Source organism: Tursiops truncatus, chromosome 12 (assembly GCF_011762595.2).
Source record: "Tursiops truncatus isolate mTurTru1 chromosome 12, mTurTru1.mat.Y, whole genome shotgun sequence".
In the NCBI taxonomy this organism is placed as follows: Eukaryota; Metazoa; Chordata; class Mammalia; order Artiodactyla; family Delphinidae; genus Tursiops; species Tursiops truncatus.
The window spans coordinates 62,903,803-62,921,202 of NC_047045.1; the positions used below are offsets into that span (position 1 = coordinate 62,903,803).

Sequence of the window (17,400 nt, forward strand, 5' to 3'; positions counted from 1 at the left end):
GAAGTCAGACTCTACCAACATCCCTAATTCTGATAAGTGCCAAACCCACAAGAAGGAAGGATGAAAGGAAGGAGGGAAGAAGGAAAAGAGAAAGGAAACAAAGAAAGGAGGAAAAGAAGCCAGGGAGGAAGTGAAATCTATCCAACCCTGAGTACGACAATGACAATAAATGCCCAAAACCTGAAAACTCTGCAATCCATGGTTCCATGATCAGTCCAATAGCCAATAAATAAAAAGCAAAAGTTGAGACTGGCTGTCACAGAAGCCAAGAAAGGCAAGAGAAACAGGAAGGGAAACATTTTAAAGAGAAAGGAAAGGACAGTTAAAAATAGTAAGAAGACCCAACTGTCTTTTTTGCAAAAATGAACGAGCTTAAAATTCATATGGAAATACAAAGAGAACCAAAATCGCCAAAACAGTCTTGAAAAAGAAGAACAAAGTTGGGGGCCTCATACTCCTTTTCAAAGTTCCTTCCTTTTCAAGACTTAATACAAAGCTCAAGTAATCAAGACTATACAATACTAGCATAAGGATAAACATACAGATCAATGGAACAGAATCAAGAAATGAACTCATGCTTTTATAGTCAACTGATTTTTGGCAAGAGCGCCAGAAAATTCAATGATGAAAGAATGAATGGTCTTTTCAATAACTGGTGCTGAGACAACTGGATATCCACATGCAAAAGAATGAAGCTGGACCCTTACCTCACATGTTATATAAAAACTGACTCAGAAAGGATCAATGACCTATATTCAAGAGCAAAAACTATAAAACTCTTAGAAGAAAATATAGGTGTAAGTCTTCGTGACCTCAGATTGGGCAACAGTTTCTTATGTTAAGACACCAAAAGTACAAGCAACAAAAGAAAAGATAGATAAATGGGACTTTATCAAAATTTAAAACTTTTGTGCTTCAAAAGATACTATCAAAAAAAAAACCCCACAAAATGGGAGAAAATATTTGCAAATCATATATCTGATAAGAGACTTATATGCAGAATATGTAAAGAATTATTACAACTCAGTAAGATGAATTTTAAAATGGGCAAAAGATCCGATGAGACAGTTCTCAAAAAAATGATATACAAATGGCCATAAACACATGAAAAAGTGTTCAACATCATTAGTCATTAAGAAAATACAAGTCAAAACCACAATGCGGTACCACTACATATCCACTAGGATGGCTAGAATCAAAAAGACAGACAATAACATGCATCAGTAAGGATGGAGATAAACTAGAGCCCTCATACATTGTTGGTGGTACCAGAAAATGATACAGCCGTTTTAGAAAGTGTTTCAATGGTTCTTCAGAAAGTTCAGTTACCATGTGAACCAGCAATTCCACCCCTAGGTATATAATTAAGAGAACTGAAAACCTGTATATACCTGTTCACTGTAGCTTTATTCATAGTAGACAAAAAGTGGAAACAACCCAAATGTCCATCAACAGATGAATAAACAAAATATGTTATATACCCACACAGTGGAATAGTATCCAGCCAGAAAAAGGCATGGAGTATCGACACCTGTTTACAACATGGATGAAGCTTGAAGACATGATGCTAAGTGAAAGAAGCCAGACACAAAATGCCACATACTGTATGATTCCATTTATATGAAATATCTAGAAGAGGCGAATTCAGAGAGACCAAAGAGAGTAGTTGCCAGGGACTGAGGGGAAAGGGACATGGGAGTGACTGTTAATGGATACAGGGTTTATTTTTGAGGTGATAAAAATGTGTTGGAATTAAATATTGACGACGGCGGCGCACTTCGTAAATCTACTAAAAACCACTGAATTCGACACTTTTAAAAAGTGCATTTATGGTCTATGTTATAATCTCAATTTTAAAAATAGATTGAAAAAAATAAAAAAAATAAAAAGAAGAGATAAATATACAGAAGTGGGATGGGGAAACAGTAAACAGAAAAACAAATGGTGAGGAGATGGGAGAGTGAAGACCAACCACCACCTGAGTATTTTGTGGGCGAGGACTATGTCCCAGCCACTTTCTCTCTCCAAAGTCTGGCACACGATGCAGACCCAACCAATGTTTATTGAATGAATGAACAAATGAACAAATGAATAAATGAGGAAAAACGGGATGTTTGGAGCAGACGGCTACTACATACAGCAATAACGCTAACTCTAAGCACATCAATGTGCTACACTAAAAAGTAAATGACTTCTGTAAAGTAAAAACTAAATGACTGTTACTAAGTTTGCCTCTTCCCCCAAGGGGAGGGGAAGCCATGTAAGGGGTATCTTTCCCTCCGAGAAATGGGCTGGAGGCATTAGGTAATATTAAGAGCAAGAGACAAGGTCACTTACAGAAATAACGGATGTAGTTCAGACATGCATGAACAAACAGTAAGTGCTATTTAAAGAAATGTCATGTTGCTAAATTTCACTTAGCTCACAAGTTGTTTCCTTTTGTGAATCGCAGTACATTGGCATACAGACACATTACTTTTCCTACATCATTACAACAAAATTAACTCAAGATGGAGGAGGAAGTGTAAAAGAAAGTCTTAAATTTTCTAGAAAAAAGTACAAATAAATAATTCTCAGATCTACAGATAAAGCAAGAATCTACACTTAAAAGCAACAGTAGAATTCACAAAAGATAATAGTTTTGACTATAAAAATATGTAAAGAATTAAGACAAAAATTAAACTAAACATCAAACTAGGGAAATAAAGTAATAGATTGGGAAAAACAAAGGACTGATATTCTTAACATGTATATAATTCATGATTATTTTAAAGGAATCTGGTTTTGAGGGCTTCCCTGGTGGCGCAGTGGTTGAGAGTCCGCCTGTCGATGCAGGGGACACGGGTTCGTGCCCCGGTCCAGGAAGATCCCACATGCTGCGGAGCGGCTGGGCCCGTGAGCCATGGCCGCTGAGCCTGTGCGTCCGGAGCCTGTGCTCCACAACGGGAGAGGCCACACAGTGAGAGGCCCGCGTACCGCAAAAAAATAAAATAAAATAAAATAAATTAAAAAAGAATCTGGTTTTGAAAACTGGGTGCCATTTTTCTTTTTCTCTCTTTTTTTGGCTGCATTGGGTCTTAGTTGTGGCACGCAGGATCTTCATTGTGGCATGTAGGATCTTTCATTGCAGCGTGCAGGCTTCTCTCTAGTTGTGGCACATGGGCTCTAGAGCACTTGGGCTCAGTAGTTGCAGTGTGCGGGCTCAGTAATTGCAGCACGTGGGCTCTCTAGTTCGGCACGCAGGCTTAGCTGCCCAGCAGCATGTGGGATCTTAGTTCCCTGACCAGAGAGGGGACCCGCGTCCCCTGCACTGGAAGGCAGATTCTTAATGACTGGACCACCAGGGAAGTCCCAATTGAGTGCCATTTAATGAGATGTTAGGAACTAGAGGAGGGGACCAATTTCTGTAGGGAAATGAGTTTGAAGGTTATCTGTGGGATCACAGCAGATGTGGAGTATACATCAGACAGTTAAAGCTACAGCTAGGGAGTTCTGAGCTAAAAAGACATAGTAGGGAAACATCTGACACCCAAAAAGGCATTTTGTTCATTTCACAGGGACTAAAGGAATGAAATCCACCTAATCCCCCATATTGTTACTAGAAACCTGTACAACTAAACCTTTCTACTCTAATCTTTTTATTTATTGTAATTACCACTATTATTATCAAATAATAATAATATTATTATTACTATTAGAAGATTCTGTACTATCTTGACAACCCAATATTTTAAAATATGTTTTCTTTGGAAATGCTCTTTTAGAAAATTCAAGTTTCACCCTGAGAACTGATTTTCGAAACAAGTTTTTAAAAGATTGGGCTCTGTAATGGTTTTTTACTAAAGGAAAGAAAGAGAAAGGAAGAAAGAGAGACAGAGAGAGGGAGAAAGAAAGAGAGAGAGAGAGAGAACTTAATCCTTGGTAAAGTCATCCTTAGGTAAACGAAATGTTTCTAAGCAAATGTTTGTAAGTAAATGTGTCCCTTCTCTCTCCTACTCCAGTAAGTATTACACGAAAGAGCTAAGGGGGTATCATCAGAAACATGAGTCAACATCAGACACATGTGTCCTTCACTGGATGCAAAAAAGATAAGGCTGAAGGGAGATGATTCCAAGATAAGCCAGTAAAGCGATAGTAAGTATTCAGATAAGATTTTTTTTGAGGGAGGAGAGCTTCTTTTGGAATGGACAAATAGACAAAGAATACAAGGGAAGGAGCCTGTCTGGTAGTGAGAGCACCTTCAAAGTAATCCAGGGTTTATACCAGTACTGTAGTCAGAGCAGCTCTCCACTCGGGAGTGACTGGAAACTAAGGTGAAGAAAGCCTAAAAAGTAGTCAGAGTTTTTAAAAAATTTGTTTCCAGTGTAGGTTTACGAGGTGAGATGGCACTAAGTAAAAAAGATCTCTTTTAAAGAAAGAATCATTTTTACTTAAAAGTGGCCAGTGTTATATGCAATGAAGTGTTTCAAGTGGCTGAGGAAATAACAAAAGCATTTTTGATCTCAGTTCTTATTCTTTGTGCTTCAAAAACCTATGAAATCCAGCCATTGGAGAGAAAAGAATGAAAAACTTACCTAGCCGGAGCTATCCATTTTCTTAGTGAACACTTTCACCTCCTGAACAAGTCCAACACTTCTGTAAACTGAGTTCCACCAGTAAAGAACACTCAACTTAAGCTGTATCACTGTGAATTCAAATTTATTATCTAAGTTACAGAATTTCACAAGGAAAAGCAACTCTACTTTCAGCTAATTACAATTAGCCAAGAAAACAAGTACATTTACAAAGGGTCACACTCCGAAGTTCTTTCAGGAAGAAGGTGGTTGAGAATTTGTATTCTACATTCCCCCAGAAACAATGTTAAATACTTGAGCCCACAAAGGCTTACTGACCTCATCGTGTCTCTAAGGCATAAACACCGGCAGGACCAGGCAAGGTCCCTTAGCCTGGGAGCAGGGTACACTGCTGCCAGCAGCTGCCTTCTCTTTCTGCTTCTCTCACCAACACATTGGTTTATTTTTTTAAATTATTTTTATTTATCTATTTTTTTAAATTGAAGTATAGTTGATTTATGAGGTTGTATTAATTTCTGCTGTATAGCAAAGTGATTCAGTTATATATATATACATCTTTTTTCATATTCTTTTCCATTATGGTTTATCTCAGGATATCGAATACAGTTCCCTGTGCTAGATAGTAGGACCTTGTTGTTTATCCACGCTGTATGTAACAGTTTGCAGCTGTAAAACCCGAACTCCCGGCCCACCCCTCCCCCAGCCCCACCCCGTTGGCAACCACAAGTCTGTTCTCTAGGTCTGTGAGTCTGTTTCGTAGACGGGTTCATTTGCAACACACTTCTTTAAAAACTACTCTTGGTTATACGCCTCCCGTTGTTCACCAGCAATCACTCAGAGACACTATTCCAGACAACCACCACCACCTACTCTCCTGAAATTGCTCTGGCAAAAGTTATCAGGGGCTTTCTAATCTCCAAGTCCAGCTATTTCTCTGAAACATCCAACTTTACTGACTTCTGACCTCTTCCTGTCGCTCTCAGCTAGCTCACTCTTTTCCTCTCTCTTCCACTCTCTGAACTTTCCCCCGTCCCTTGTCTTACCTCTTGACAACTTCGCTTTCTCACGAGTTGATGCCTTCCTCTGTCCATCTTTAAATGCTGGTGTTGTCTCTGTTCCACCATAGGCCCTCTTTTTATTCTACCTCTTTCTTTTGGGGAGTCTCACTTATTCTCAGAATTTAAAATGCCTGGCATGTAATAAGTGCTTTCACTGTTATCCTTCAAAACCCAATTCAAATATCATCTTCTATCCAAAGCCTTAGCCAACCTCCTCCACACTCCCCTCTTCCCCAGAAGAATCCTCTGTCACTTGTGTTCTCAAAGCACTTTAAATAAACTTCTAATATAGCAATTAGCAATCGGCAATCAGCATAGCCTACTCTTTTTTTTTTTTTTTTTTTTTTTTGCGGTACGCGGGCCTCTCACTGTTGTGGCCTCTCCTGCTGCGGAGCACAGGCTCCGGACGCGCAGCCTCAGCAGCCATGGCTCACGGGCCCAGCCGCTCCGCAGCTTGTGGGATCTTCCTGGACTGGGGCACGAACCCGTGTCTCCTGCCTCGGCAGACGGACTCTCAACCACTGCGCCACCAGGGAAGCCCCTACTCTATCTTTATAGCTGGTCTCCTGCACTGGACTGTGAGCCCCTCAACAGAAGGGTTGATTTCACTGAATTCAGTAAGTGCGGCCACTTCATGATCAAGCACAGATCTATAGGTCAAGTACAGATACAGAAGACCTGGGGGATGTCAAGATCCATAAAACGTGATCTTTGCCACCTAGGAACTTCACTCACACTAAAGTAGAAAAGACAGATATCAAAATCAATTAATAAACACCACTAAGGGAAAATGCAATATTCATTCATTCAATCCGTCAATACGTTATCAGGTGCCTATTAAGTGCCAAGCACTGTATTAGGTACTAGAGATGCAGGATAAACAAGACAGACAAGGAAAAGAGACATGGAATTATACTTTAATGATCCTTTAAAGTACCTGAAACTGCTTCTTCTATGTCAGACCTTTCTAACAAAGGATTTCTCATGATCCTCTAACATTGGACTTGACTTCTTCGGTTGTTCCTTCTTAGTCATTTCCCATATGATGCAACACTTACGGAGCAACAGTTTTTTTTTATATCCTCCAAAGAATCAAGTAAACAAATTAAGATGTATTTAATAGTTCTTAAGAGATTATTTTAAGAGGTAACAGATAGACTAACATAAACATCAATAAAAAATTACACAGATCTTAAAGAAGGGCTAAAAAATAGAAAGTTAAAGAGTTCCATGATTATTCTTAGCTTAAATAAAAAAGAATGCTAAGCTCCAGCTCATAAATAACTATGCAATATGCTGGATTCAGGAAGGAATTTCCCTGGTGACCACATATTATAGCTCAAATATTGGGCAATACTTTCTTCTGTGGTTAAAGCAGACAATTAAAAGACTTGAGAAGGTAATTCTCATAGACTAAATATAAAGTCATCAGAAGCTCATAGGCCAGTTCAAGTCTTAGGTGGAGCTTTCACAATTTAGACCAGGTAACTGAAAACTGAAAGCAGATTAGGGCCTTGGATTCTCCAATCATAGCTTTTTTTTTTCTCCTTTAATGCTCTTAGAAAATCGTCTCAAATTAAGTTGGCTTATCCTCTGGCACAGAACTCTGTTTAGGGAACATGCTCTTACTCCCCTGGCAAAGAAATAAAGGAGAACCAACCCAAAAAAGTGGAATTTGAAAACAGAAAAATCAGGGCTGCTTCATACATCTGTCTCTGCAAACTTACTCCAACATGTCTAATGATATTTTCATAGGAAAGCACAAACCTATTAAAGAGTGGTGGTCTGGGAAAATGAAGGCACGACAACACATAAATATCATAGTACAATTTTGTTCAAAATTCCCAAGCAGTGTCACAACACAGTGGCAATGGCTTTTGTGTGAACAAACTTGCTGCTAAGGATGGTGTCTAGTCCCTCTTGGGCTATTCCAAGATTAACAATGAATGGAAAGAGGTAATAAGAAGAAGATACCAGCCTTGGATAATCAAGAGATTATCAATCACGAAGAATGTTCACTATATATTTAACAAGATGAAACCTGCTTCTTTAATAAAACAGAGTTTTATTAAACGCAGAGTCCTGAGCTCTGAGCAGCTTGGAAATTGTGAAGTAGCGATTTTCCATTACTTATCTCCCTTTCACCAAACAGTGAAAATATGATTCAATGTTGGAGGCAAACCAGAGAGATAGAGCAATATCTTAACTTTGGTTCCAAGTGTATAAGAGATTTGGCTGACACAGAAAAGTGTCACTCTCGTGCTATCAAGGTTTTACCTTCTCTGAGATTTCATAAATGGGCATCGAATGACAGTTATAAATGTAACCATAAAACTACACAGAGGTTACTTGAGCTCAGTCACCTACAATTCTTGTCTGCCTTTTTTCTGACTTCTGTTGCCTTAAACAAAGAATCGAGAACAGGATTCTGTCTGGACTTTTAAATTTTCTGTAAATCCAAGCAAACCAAGCCTTAACCCTGTCATTAATGAACGCTAATGAATATTTACATGTTAGCAGCTTGGAAACGCTCCTGCAATTTACTTCTTCACTAGTCCATCTTTGCATCTAACTCATTTCTTCAAAAGAACCTTAAAAAGTGAGATTTGGAAACATACTATGTTCGTGATAAATATGAACTTTTGTCACTTATACCTTGGTGTGACATAAATCAATCCAAATAAAAACTTATGACCAAGTGCGTCACTCATTTGAATACACGCCATATGGACCAGGAAACACTACCAAAGTACTCCTGGAAATTAAATGTTAAGTCAAAAGCAGAGCTGACTGTGCAAAGATTTCATAATGCTGACAACCCTTAATTTTAGACATTGGAAACAACACAAATGCAGATTTGCAGGTTGACACTAGTAAACACAGCAGGATCAGTCCTTGGGTAACCCACTCATGTGGCATATTTAATGATCAAATAAATGTTCTACACTACTGAGTTATAAAGGAAAGAAGAGTCTAGGACTCTATTAAGAGTCTAGGCTAGCATTTCCTTTCCAACTTTATTTCAGATTTACCAACTGCCAAGTGTACTTTAAGCACGTAAACTATTGGCAGCACTAAGTTGCTGGGCAAGAAAAGTTAGGCCAACTATTGTCGTAACTCACGTGCAAGCTACAGCATTGTTCTCGAATTTCACTAGATCAAGCCAAGCAACTTACACCCCAACTCTGTTTTGCAACACACACACACACACAGATACATTAGGTTTTAAAGCCAGACTCTGCCACTCTACATAGTCTAGAAATCTTTTCTTACTCTGAGTGTATATAAATAGTAAACAGTAATCTGACCAAGAGTTAGTTTTGAAAAGCTAAAATCCGACTATCTAGATCCAAAGATCTGAATTTTCACTGGATCAACCAAAGCTAGTTTCCCAAGACCAATTCCTAAAAATCTAGAAATTGTCTTGGTAGAACTAACATACATCAACTGTATGTATGTGACTCAAAAATAATTAGAGGACTTCCCTGGTGGTGCAGTGGTTAAGAATCCGCCTGCCAAGGCAGGGGACACAGGTCCAAGCCCTGGTCTGGGAAGATCCCACATGCCATGGAGCAACTAAGCCGTGCACCACAACTACTGAGGCTGCGAGCCACAACTACTGAGCCCGCGTGCCTAGAGCCCATGCTCTGAAACAAGAGAAGCCACTGCAGTGAGAAGCCTACGCACCGCAACTAAAGAAAGCCCACATGCAGCATCGAAGACCCAACGCAGACAAAAATAAATAAATAAATATATAAATAAACATTAAAAAAAGAATTAGAAAGGTTACATAAAGTGTACATTCATAATGTTGCTTAGAAAGTTCAAAGGTCGCCCAGATTTCAACCTTAGTCATTTTTATGTATACCATAACACAGATCTGGTTCTGCAAGCATCAACAAGGTATCTAATACGTGTCTGCCATTTAGATTCCATTCTCTAAATGGAATTCTGTTTGTTTGTTTACGATCTTCATTCTTGCCCAGCCACTCAGTAACTTGGCATTCAAGCTGACTATTTTCTGTCAACCAAGGACCATACATAGGCCCCAGGCATTATCAACAAGCCAGTAACACAATTTTATCATGGACTATATGCCTAAGGAATCCTAAATTGATACTACATTGTTGGCATGTTGCAATTACCTAAAATAGCCTCAATTTTTTTCACAAACTGAAAGGATTAATACAAGAGAATTTAAATACAGATCAAATTCCACTACTGTAGAAACAGTATATAAGAAAAAAGATTCTAAGTCTCAAGTAATAGCTCCACTTGTTTCTATGAGTCATTATATAAAAAAATTCTTCCTTGAAGTCAATTTAATAGATTTTGTCAAAATTTATAAAAGACCTTAAAGGTTTTTAATAAAATCTGGGTATTTATTTAAATAATTTTGGAACATGATACTGATTTCATATAAAAATAAAGTGAAGAGCCTAACGCGTAGTTTACAGGTGTGTAAGATTATTATTTTCAATGCATTTTCACATCTGTTATAGCAGTAATGAACATTGTTCTCATGTGTCCAGTTTAATGATATCATCCATATTGTGAAGTCCTTAAAAAATTTCCTTGGATGTTTCACTTATTCACTACTTAGAGCATCACCTTGCATGTGGTAGGCTCCCAATAATTATTTATTAAATTGTTGAATTCAATGGGCAGACTGTAAGACCATAAAAGGCAGAAATTGCACTCTTAACATAATTCTGTGCAGACCTTAGGAAGAAATCTTGCAGATTTTAAGTAGTCAACAAATGTCTACTGATGAGAAGACTGTAATTTAAATGTTCTCAAACAGAAAATTTATTTCTAGCAGACAGGAGAGCATAATTAAAAATGAACAGACTCTGGGATCAGACAGTCTTAGGTTCAAAACTTGGTTCTACCAAGTGGCACTGGGAAAGTGGATAACTCTGCAGGGTCTCAGTTTCCCCATGTGTAAAACTGATCCACTGGTATTATCTGCCTCATAAAGACTGAATAAGTTCAGGCATGTAGAGTGACTGGCACGGCACCTGGCACTCAGTAACACACGGTGTTCATTTGCGTATGACTTGCCTTAAATTACAAGATCAAAGTAACATATTTGGTGTGTGGAGTCTTAGAGCAATTTGCCAGCCCTCTAAAATATTATATGCATTTTTTCCCTCCAAAAAATAAACCTGTTTGGAGTGATCTAGACTACTGAAGTTCCTGTTAGTAATGATGATTTCCTAGTATATGAATGAAGCTGGGTTTGCAGACACTGCAAGCAACACACTGGTGTATTTCTGACTTGTTTCTGGTCAAGGCATCCTCTGGGAACTATCTGATTTAAAAAAAAAAAAAAAGCACCTTTGACTGTCTTTCTAGTGATAAAACCATTTTATAATGCTTTTGGGATAAACGTTAAGTTGTATAAAACTGATAGTAATGCAAATAATACTTGTCCACAGCGATACAAATGAATATTGTTTGGTAGAGATACAATTGATTTCCACCTTATAGAATAGATGACTCCAACATTTATACTTACAGACTTGCCTTACAAGAACACTCTATGACATAAATCACAGCAAGATCCTTTTTGACCCACCTCCTAGAGAAATGGAAATAAAATCAAAAATAAACAAATGGGACCTAATGAAACTTAAAGGCTTTTGCACAGCAAAGGAAACCATAAACAACACCAAAAGACAACCCTCAGAATGGGAGAAAATGAAGCAACTGACAAAGGATTAATCTCCAAAATTTACAAGCAGCTCATGCAGCTCAATAACAAAAAAACAAGCAACCCAATCCAAAAATGGGCAGAAGACCTAAACAGACATTTCTCCAAAGAAGACATACAGATTGCCAACAAACACATGAAAGAATGCTCAACATCATTAATCATTAGAGAAATGCAAATCAAAACTACAATGAGATATCATCTCACACCAGTCAGAATGGCCATCATCAAAAAATCTAGAGACAATAAATGCTGGAGAGGGTGTGGAGAAAAGGGAACACTCTTGCACTATTGGTGGGAAGGTAAATTGATACAGCCACTATGGAGAACAATATGGAGGTTCCTTAAAAAACTAAAAATAGAACTACCATACGACCCAGCAATCCCACTACTGGGCATATACCCTGAGAAAACCATAATTCAAAAAGAGTCATGTACCAAAATGTTCATTGCAGCTCTGTTTACAATAGCCAGGACATGGAAGCAATTTAAGTGTCCATCAACAGATGAATGGATAAAGAAGATGTGGCACATATATACAATGGAATATTACTCAACCGTAAAAAGAAACAAAATTGAGTTACTTGTAGTGAGGTGGATGGACCTGGAGTCTGTCATACAGAGTGAAGTAAGTCAGAAAGAGAAAAACAAATACCATATGCTAACACATATATATGGAATCTAAAAAAAAAAAAATGTCATGAAGAGCCTAGGGTTAGGACGGGAATAAAGACACAGACCTACTAGAGCATGAACTTGAGGATATGGGGAGGGGGAAGGGTAAGCTGTGACAAAGTGAGAGAGAGGCATGGACATATATACACTACCAAACATAGGGTGGATAGCTAGTGGGAAGCAGCCGCATGGCACAGGGAGATCAGCTAGGGGGTTTGTGACCACCTAGAGGGGTGGGATAGGGAGGGTGAGAGGGAGGGAGATGCAAGAGGGAAGAGATATGGAAACATATGTATATGTATAACTGATTCACTTTGTTGTAAAGCAGAAACTAACACACCATTGTAAAGCAATTATACTCCAATAAAGATGTTAAAAAAAAAAAAAAAGAATTGCCTTACAGTACATTAGCAGTTTGGCATCTATCAGCAATTTCATTGCAGCATTCCTGATTGTGTGCGTGCGCGTGTGTGTGTGTGTATGTGTGTGTAGTATCTGCTCTTCAAATTATCCTTTGAACCAATTTTATTATCTTACTGGTTTTTTCATGGTTTTCTCTGTAGTATACTGGGGAAAAGCCTGGATTATTTGGGATTCAGAAGAGGTGAGTTCGACTTCCTACTCCACCAGTCGATTTATTCTGGCCAAGTCAAATACCCTTCTCCAAGGAGGAGTTGCCTCAACTGTGAAAGACAGAGGACTACACTGCCACATCTGTTTGTTTTCTGAAGCAAGTAAGATAATCAAAAGAGGACTCCATTGCATAGAACAATATACATTTACATTATCATTCTGATTTAGCCACATAAAATCACCTACGCCCCAGTGTGACCCAACTATAAACTGGAAAACACCTAGTTGGAGGTAAAAGCCGCTGTGGCCCCTGGACAGCAGGAATCACACTCCTGGTCCTGGGTTGCCTTGGCTCTAAGCTGATACTTGTCACAATGAACTTATTAGAAAACTTGAATGTGATATCAAGAGGTATTTGACATGTAATAGCCTGGGTTTCCTTAATTCTTTGGGGATGATTTTTAAATAAGAAATAGGGGTAACTTAGATTTTGAAAGGAGAGAGAATTCTCTGGCTTAGGCAAATACCTGGTTTTATATGGTTTGGAGTCAGTGGTCAGATGGCCTGACATCCACTGATAATTCACTAGAGTAGTTCTCCTCCATGTTTCCGTTTCTTAAGAGTTCTTAGAAGAGACTAAAAGTATTGGAAAATACTAATGTAATTGGTCACAACCTCTTTTAAAGCCTTGCTGTACAAAGAAATATAACTTCCTTCCTGCATGAATCATATACCAAAGGCAATTGCTTTGCTCATTGTTGATTACCTACTGTAACAGAAATGGTTTGCTTGTGGAATGTTTACTGTTACCTTGTGCAACTTCTGAAGCATTCAAGTTACACAGATCCGCTCTGCTAGGATTTTCAGTAGAAGACGCTGTTAACATTTAAATTTTTTCTCCTCTCTTCTGTGTCCCCCTAAGAAAACTGCCACAATGTAGCCTGGGTTCTGTATCTTTTAGTTTTTATGTTTTCTTTTGGAAAAAAACAAAATTACAAAATAAAAAACATAAGATGTAAGTACTCACTTTCCAACTTTTTTGGAATAATTAGACAAGACTTTAAAAATCAGCTTTGTCTCATAGCGTCTCTCCTTCGCCAATAATCTGACACATATTTTGATGAGTTTCTTTTTTTTTTTAATAAATAAAGTTATTTATTTATTTATTTTTGGCCACGTTGGGTCTTTGTTACTGTGCGCACATTTTCTCTAGTTGCAGCGAGCGGGGGTTACCCTTTGTTGCTGTGCGCAGGCTTCTCATTGCAGTGGCTTCTCCTGTTGCGGAGCACGGGCCCTAGGCGCACGGGCTTCAGTAGTTGCGGCATGTGGGCTCAGTAGTTGTGGTTCACGGGCTCTAGAGCACAGGCTCAGCAGCTGTGGCGCACGGGCCCAGCTGCTCTGCAGCACGTGGGATCCTCCCAGACCAGGGCTCGAACCCGTAACCCCTGCATTGGCAGGCGGATTCTCAACTATTGCGCCACCAGGGAAGCCCTTGATGAGTTTCTTAAGTCAACATCTCCAGCCAGAGATAAAAGCCAATATATTAAAGCAATGAAAGAAGTCAACATATTAGAATCACCAGTGGATTTTAAAATAAATTATAATTTTGCTTTGCTTTCCTATTTTTCTTTTATGACACTAATAAAATTTGCAAATCTAATTTTGCTCCCTGAAAATAAGGGGTAGCTTTCTTAAACAGCCAGTTTCCCCACATATCTATATCCAGTTTATGGGACAGTGAGGCTGTTTTCTCAAGATATACCTTTCCCAAGGCTGTTGGTTACCGGTTTCTTCCTGATACTCACACAGCTGTAGTTCCTGCAACACTGCCCACTCCCACCTCATTTACTATAGTCGCAACTCTCACCTTGCCTCAGGCAGAGCGGAGTGCTGTTTGAAGGGTCCGCTTAGGGCAACTACTTGCAAAGCAAAACCAGTTGGTACCTGTTGGTGGAAACTTGCACATTCATTGGGCTTTGTGCTTGTCAACCTCCCACTGCTCCACAGAGAAGCAGTGAACCAATTTTATCCCGCAAACCAGAAACAGGAACTGAACGGGCCTCTAACCAGGCCTCCAAAACAGGAAGCAAGGGACAGTCCCTGCAGCCACCAGAGGGGAACTGACTTGTAGCAGAGAACTCCCAGAAGGCTGGCACCAGCCACGGCCACTGGTGAGACAAGGCCAAGTTGTGAGCCTATAATTAGGCTTCACCTAGAGGTGGAACCAACTTGAACTATCAACTGATGAACATACGAAGCAGACAAAAGGCAACCAAACTGAAACAAGAAACCAGGATCCCAGGAGCCTGGGAAGCAGGACCAGTGGGGACAAGCTGCAGTTGACTATCTGGGATGAGAAATGGGTGCTCTAAAAACAAATGTTATTTTTGTGCTTTGGAGTTTTGTTTTTCGTTTTGCTTTTTTCCAATTTTCTAGTAAAGCTCTTTTTGGAAAATTTTAACTTTGCCTCCAAGAAAGCAAGAGGAAGCACAGTGTTCTGAGCTCACAGGGGGCAGGCAATGATATGCCGGCAAAAAGTCAACAGCCCAGAGAAAAACCATGAGTGGGCCTCTACTGGGATATTTTTTTAAGCCCTTCCTAAACTAGACTTTTTCTTTATGAGTTTGCCTATGTTTGCTCTTTTGATAATTTTGCTAAGGCTTGTTTCTTGGGTGAAGAAGCAGTGATGAGGTAGGAAGGGGCTATAAGGTGGTTTAGACTAGAGGTTCTCAAACACTGCTCTGTTAATTGGCACGATAAAGTTTTCATCCATCATGGTGAAATGGGAAAAAGAATAATAAATAATGCGTTTTTCCACACATTTACTGTATGCAAAAAGCTATTCTTTACTCTAAAGTTATGCCTTCCCTAATTCAACATAAAAAAATGTGTTTTCTTTTTAAGAAGTCATGGCAGTAGCTGGCTGGTTGTCAAGTTTTCTTTTTCTCTCTTTATAACACTTACCTGGAAAGATAAAATGTTGACAAACTCATGTCAGTCTTCAATTTTTTTAAACCAGTTCATGGGAACCAATATTTAGGAAATACTGACGCCACCCAAGTATACTTCTCCCTCCAAGTATATGAGACAGTATATATGAAAGCCTCCCTGGATTTAAAAGTAGAAAATGCAGAATTGGGCTGGAAGATTCTCAGGAACTTCTCAGTCTGAGATAGAGAGGAGACAAAGGTTATGTTTGCTTTTGTTTTGTTATCAAATGAGACTGGAAGTCCTAAGGAGCTGTGCTGGAAGCAAGTGGAACCAAACCCAGAAAGTTCAGATGCCTGTCCAGTGACATGGCCCAAATGGGTGACTTTTATCACAAACCCAAGTAAGGCGGGAACACTATAGAGATGAAAATATAAAGGCTAAATTCTTAAAATTTCAGCCTCCATGTGTTTCCTTCCTGTTACCCACTGTTGCTAATGGGTGAAAGGCTGAGTAAGAGATTGCAATACAGAGAGCCTGCCTAAGAGAAAGGCCAGGAGAAGTTCTGGCCAGGGGCAAGGAAAGGGGAAGCAGGCAGCCATCCAATCCTGAGCCCCCAGAGAGGGAGTGAGGTGCCCTTGAGCAGAGCACTGTCCCTGGGTCTTACATCAGCTGCAAGTCAAGCCCCATAAATAGGTTTGGAGGGGACGAAGGTGAAAGTGTTTACGGATCCCCTGCCGTATCACTTCCTCCTTCGCTGAGCATCCTTCCTCCTCAGTCCCTGCCCAGGCTTCCTCCTCTCCCTAAAGCCACCCAATCCTTCCTTTGTCCCCTGCCTCACCAGAGCCCCTCTTCTCAACACCACCAATCCAAAGTGATGCTCGTACATCCAGCCAAGATGCTACCAGAAGCTAGATGAACGCAAAAGTTCCTGACTCTAACACAGGGAAGGATGTATTCAAAGTCCCAGTTTCAGGACTTCCCTGGTGGCGCAGTGGTTAAGAATCTGCTTGCCAATGCAGGAGACACGGGTTCGAGCCCTGGTCTGGGAAGATCCCACATGCCGTGGAGCAACTAAGCCCGTGCGCCACAACTACTGAGCCTGAGCTCTAGAGCCCGCGAGCCACAACTACTGCACCCTCGTGCCACAACTACTGAAGCCCACGTGCCTAGAGCCTGTGCTCCGCAACAAGAGAAGCCACCACAATGAGAAGCCCGCGCACCACAACGAAGAGTAGTCCCCGCTCACCGCAACCAGAGAAAGCCCACGCGCAGCAACGAAGACCCAACGCAGCCAAAAATAAGTTAAATAATTAATTGTTTAAAAAAGTCCCAGTTTTAGGTTGGCAGGAACATAATTTCCTGAATGTTTAAACAGATAAATGGGGTTCACACTTCAAGTACACTGAATTAACAAGGCTTCTTATAGTCTAGTCCCAAATTTAACCACCATCTATTTCTAAGAAAAAGTGTGCTCCTGGATCTAAGCAGCAACCTTGAATCATTTAGCCTGAATGAACGAATATAACTTTTTTATGGTTCAGTTTTTCCATAAGCAAAGCAGGGGAATAACAAAGCCTATACCAGCCATACTTCACAAAACTAATGTTCATTTTTTTAAAAATGTTGAGACCCTGCCAGTTGGGGTCTGTCTACCTGAATGGAATAGTTCTGCATCACTAACATCTGTATCACTGACATCTCTTAGCTTTCACAGAAATTTACTGCCTGCAATGCAGGGAGCTGGGAAGGGGTGTTGTTAGCCTGGCAACTGCCATCTCTGAGTGACAGTATTGTATATGTAAGTACAATGAATTTTCATAAAATCTTTGATAGAACATTAGTTTCCTCTCAGAACGGGAATGAAAGAGCGAAT

General features: G+C 39.7%; 1 protein-coding gene across 8 annotated transcripts in view; it reads right to left on the reverse strand.

Annotated features, from left to right (window-relative positions):
- The window catches only part of MAP3K5 (mitogen-activated protein kinase kinase kinase 5), a 247,245-nt gene that overhangs the window by 191,242 nt on the left and 38,603 nt on the right, over window positions 1-17,400 (reverse strand). Inside the window, exon 1 of one of the 8 annotated variants that reach the window (XM_019951638.3) lies at window positions 4,575-4,599. The exons of the other annotated variants lie outside the window; for them this stretch is intronic. The gene's annotated coding sequence lies outside the window, so the exon portion shown is untranslated. Of the gene's footprint in view, window positions 1-4,574; window positions 4,600-17,400 lie in introns of those variants that run through there. 8 annotated transcript variants of the gene reach the window in all.